Here is a 5,783-nt window from a genome sequence, read left to right as displayed (position 1 = left end):
CATAGTACCTGTAGTTTAATAGAGTCTCTATAGTACCTGTAGTTTAATAGAATCTCTATAGTTACAGTCATATAGTTACATAGTACCTGTAGTTTAATAGAGTCTCTATAGTACCTGTAGTTTAATAGAATCTCTATAGTTACAGTCATATAGTTACATAGTACCTGTAGTTTAATAGAATCTCTATAGTACCTGTAGTTTAATATAATCTCTATAGTTACAGTCATATAGTTACATAGTACCTGTAGTTTAATAGAGTCTCTATAGTTACAGTCATATAGTTACATAGTACCTGTAGTTTAATAGTCTCTATAGTACCTGTAGTTTAATATAATCTATATAGTTACAGTCATATAGTTACATAGTGCCTGTAGTTTAATATAATCTCTATAGTACCTGTAGTTTAATAGAGTCTCTATAGTACCTGTAGTTTAATAGAATCTCTATAGTACCTGTAGTTTAATATAATCTCTATAGTACCTGTAGTTTAATAGAATCTCTATAGTACCTGTAGTTTAATATAATCTATATAGTTACAGTCATATAGTTACATAGTACCTGTAGTTTAATAGAATCTCTATAGTACCTGTAGTTTAATAGAATCTCTATAGTACCTGTAGTTTAATATAATCTCTATAGTTACAGTCATATAGTTACATAGTACCTGTAGTTTAATAGAATCTCTATAGTACCTGTAGTTTAATAGAATCTCTATAGTTACAGTCATATAGTTACATAGTACCTGTAGTTTAATAGAGTCTCTATAGTTACAGTCATATAGTTACATAGTACCTGTAGTTTAATAGTCTCTATAGTCTCTAGTTTAGTTACAGTCATATAGTTACATAGTACCTGTAGTTTAATATAATCTCTATAGTACCTGTAGTTTAATAGAGTCTCTATAGTACCTGTAGTTTAATAGTCTCTATAGTACCTGTAGTTTAATATAATCTCTATAGTACCTGTAGTTTAATATAATCTCTGTAGTACCTGTAGTTTAATATAGTCTCTATAGTACCTGTAGTTTAATAGAATCTCTATAGTACCTGTAGTTTAATATAATCTATATAGTACCTGTAGTTTAATATAATCTCTATAGTTTAATAGAATCATAGTCATATAGTTTAATAGAATCTCTATAGTACCTGTAGTTTAATATAATCTCTATAGTTACAGTCATATAGTTACATAGTACCTGTAGTTTAATAGAATCTCTATAGTTACAGTCATATAGTTACATAGTACCTGTAGTTTAATAGAATCTCTATAGTTACAGTCATATAGTTACATAGTACCTGTAGTTTAATAGAATCTCTATAGTACCTGTAGTTTAATATAATCTCTGTAGTTACAGTCATATAGTTACATAGTACCTGTAGTTTAATATAATCTCTATAGTTACAGTCATATAGTTACATAGTACCTGTAGTTTAATAGAATCTCTATAGTACCTGTTTTAATATAATCTCTATGGTTACAGTCATATAGTTACATAGTACCTGTAGTTTAATAGAATCTCTATAGTTACAGTCATATAGTTACATAGTACCTGTAGTTTAATAGAATCTCTATAGTTACAGTCAGTTTAATAGAATTACTATGGTAGTCACCCTGTAGTTTAATATAATCTCTATAGTTACAGTCATATAGTTACATAGTACCTGTAGTTTAATAGAATCTATATAGTTACAGTCATATAGTTACATAGTACATGTAGTTTAATACTCTATAGTACCTGTAGTTTAATAGAATCTCTATAGTTACAGTCATATAGTTACATAGTACCTGTAGTTTAATAGAATCTCTATAGTTACAGTCATATAGTTACATAGTACCTGTAGTTTAATAGAATCTCTATATACCTGTAGTTTAATATAATCTCTATAGTTACAGTCATATAGTTACATAGTACCTGTAGTTTAATAGTTACAGTCATATAGTTACATAGTACCTGTAGTTTAATATAATCTCTGTAGTTACAGTCATATAGTTACATAGTACCTGTAGTTTAGTATAGTACCTGTAGTTTAATAGAATCTCTATAGTTACAGTCATATAGTTACATAGTACCTGTAGTTTAATAGAATCTCTATAGTACCTGTACAGTTTAATAGAATTACTATAGTACCTGTAGTTTAATATAATATCTAGTACCTGTTTTAATATAATCTCTATAGTACCTGTAGTTTAATATAATCTCTATAGTACCTGTAGTTTAATATAATCTATATAGTACCTGTAGTTTAATATAATCTATATAGTTACAGTCTATAGTACCTACTATAGTACCTGTAGTTTAATAGAATCTCTATAGTACCTGTAGTTTAATATAATATCTATAGTACTGTAGTTTAATAGAATCTCTATAGTACCTAGTTTAATATAATATCTATAGTACAGTTTAATATAATATCTATAGTTAGTTTAATAGAGTCTCTATAGTACCTGTAGTTTAATAGAATCTATGAAGTTACAGTCATATAGTTACATAGTACCTGTAGTTTAATAGAATCTCTATAGTTACAGTCATATAGTTACATAGTACCTGTAGTTTAATAGAATCTCTATAGTACCTGTAGTTTAATATAATCTCTATAGTACCATGTAGTTACATATAATCTTTAATAGTACCTGTAGTTTAATAGAATCTCTATAGTTACAGTCATATAGTTACATAGTACCTGTAGTTTAATAGAGTCTCTATAGTTACAGTCATATAGTTACATAGTACCTGTAGTTTAATATAATCTCTATAGTACCTGTAGTTTAATATAATCTCTATAGTACCTGTAGTTTAATAGAGTCTCTATGGTACCTGTAGTTTAATAGAATCTCTATAGTACCTGTAGTTTAATAGAGTCTCTATAGTACCTGTAGTTTAATAGAGTCTCTATAGTTACAGTCATATAGTTACATAGTACCTGTAGTTTAATATAATCTCTATAGTTACAGTCATGTAGTTACATAGTACCTGTAGTTTAATAGAGTCTCTATAGTTACAGTCATATAGTTACATAGTACCTGTATAGTTCTATAGTACCTGTAGTTTAATAGAATCTCTATAGTTACAGTCATATAGTTACATAGTACCTGTAGTTTAATAGAATCTCTATAGTTACAGTCATATAGTTACATAGTACCTGTAGTTTAATATAATCTCTATAGTACCTGTAGTTTAATAGAATTCTATAGTACCTGTAGTTTAATAGAATCTCTATAGTTACAGTCATATAGTTACATAGTACCTGTAGTTTAATAGAATCTATATAGTACCTGTAGTTTAATAGAATCTCTGTTAGTTACAGTCATATAGTTACATAGTACCTGTAGTTTAATATAATCTATATAGTACCTGTAGTTTAATAGAATCTCTATAGTTACAGTTTAATATAGTCTATATAGTACCTGTAGTTTAATAGAGTCTCTATAGTTGTAGAGTCATAGAATATAGTACCTGTAGTTTAATAGAGTCTCTATAGTACCTGTAGTTTAATATAATATCTATAGTACCTGTAGTTTAATAGAAGTTTAATATAATCTATATAGTACCCTGTAGTTTAATATAATCTCTCTGTAGTTTAATAGAGTCTCTATAGTACCTGTAGTTTAATAGAATCATATAGTTACATAGTACCTGTAGTTTAATAGAGTCTCTATAGTTACAGTCATATAGTTACATAGTACCTGTAGTTTAATATAATCTCTATAGTTACAGTCATATAGTTACATAGTACCTGTAGTTTAATAGAGTCTCTATAGTTACAGTCATATAGTTACATAGTACCTGTAGTTTAATATAATCTCTATAGTTACAGTCATATAGTTACATAGTACCTGTAGTTTAATAGAATCTCTATAGTTACAGTCATATAGTTACATAGTACCTGTAGTTTAATAGAATCTCTATAGTTACAGTCATATAGTTACATAGTACCTGTAGTTTAATATAATCTCTATAGTTACAGTCATTTATAGTTACATAGTACCTGTAGTTTAATAGAATCTATATAGTTACAGTCATATAGTTACATAGTACCTGTAGTTTAATAGAGTCTCTATAGTTACAGTCATATAGTTACATAGTACCTGTAGTTTAATAGAATCTATATAGTACCTGTAGTTTAATAGAATCTCTATAGTTACAGTCATATAGTTACATAGTACCTGTAGTTTAATAGAATCTATATAGTTACAGTCATATAGTACCTGTAGTTTAATAGAATCATAGTACCTGTAGTTTAATAGAGTCTCTATAGTTACAGTCATATAGTTACATAGTACCTGTAGTTTAATAGAATCTATATAGTACCTGTAGTTTAATAGAATCTCTGTAGTACCTGTAGTTTAATAGAGTTACAGTCATATAGTTACATAGTACCTGTAGTTTAATAGAATCTCTGTAGTTACAGTCATATAGTTACATAGTACCTGTAGTTTAATAGAGTCTCTATAGTTACAGTCATATAGTTACATAGTACCTGTAGTTTAATAGAATCTATATAGTTACAGTCATATAGTTACATAGTACCTGTAGTTTAATAGAGTCTCTATAGTTACAGTCATATAGTTACATAGTACCTGTAGTTTAATAGAGTCTCTATAGTTACAGTCATATAGTTACATAGTACCTGTAGTTTAATAGAATCTCTATAGTTACAGTCATATAGTTACATAGTACCTGTAGTTTAATAGAGTCTCTATAGTTACAGTCATATAGTTACATAGTACCTGTAGTTTAATAGAATCTCTATAGTACCTGTAGTTTAATAGAATCTCTATAGTTACAGTCATATAGTTACATAGTACCTGTAGTTTAATAGAATCTCTATAGTTACAGTCATATAGTTACATAGTACCTGTAGTTTAATAGTTACATAGTACCTGTAGTTTAATAGAATCTCTATAGTTACAGTCATATAGTTACATAGTACCTGTAGTTTAATAGAATCTCTATAGTTACAGTCATATAGTTACATAGTACCTGTAGTTTAATAGAGTCTCTATAGTTACAGTCATATAGTTACATAGTACCTGTAGTTTAATAGAGTCTCTATAGTTACAGTCATATAGTTACATAGTACCTGTAGTTTAATAGAATCTCTATAGTTACAGTCATATAGTTACATAGTACCTGTAGTTTAATAGAGTCTCTATAGTTACAGTCATATAGTTACATAGTACCTGTAGTTTAATAGAATCTCTGTAGTTACAGTCATATAGTTACATAGTACCTGTAGTTTAATAGAATCTCTATAGTTACAGTCATATAGTTACATAGTACCTGTAGTTTAATAGAATCTCTATAGTTACAGTCATATAGTTACATAGTACCTGTAGTTTAATAGAGTCTCTGTAGTACCTGTAGTTTAATATAATCTCTATAGTTACAGTCATATAGTTACATAGTACCTGTAGTTTAATAGAATCTCTGTAGTTACAGTAATTAATCATCACTGGTCGGCTACACTTTTAGAAAAAAGGTATTCAAACAGGTTCTTCGACTGTCCCCATTTTGGGTTCCATGTACAACCCTCATGGGAAACTTCAATATGTACACATGGTTCCTCTTGGCATTTAACTTTAGAATTTTACCAGTCAGAGCTCGTTTTTTTTACGAGTTACAAGTTGTCAGGAACGCAACTGAAGTCGGAAGTCGGAGATTCACAGTTGTTTTGAACGCGGCACGAGTCCCGAAATGTAAAATACAATTATATGGTAAAAAAAAATGTCTTAAATTGAAGCAAACGGAACGTAACGGGGAGGGGATACCTGATTTTGTGCAT

This window comes from Oncorhynchus keta, unplaced genomic scaffold, assembly GCF_023373465.1.
Source record: "Oncorhynchus keta strain PuntledgeMale-10-30-2019 unplaced genomic scaffold, Oket_V2 Un_contig_22217_pilon_pilon, whole genome shotgun sequence".
NCBI lineage: Eukaryota > Metazoa > Chordata > Actinopteri > Salmoniformes > Salmonidae > Oncorhynchus > Oncorhynchus keta.
The sequence above is the reverse complement of the archived record's forward strand: the minus strand, read 5'-3'. Positions refer to the sequence as shown.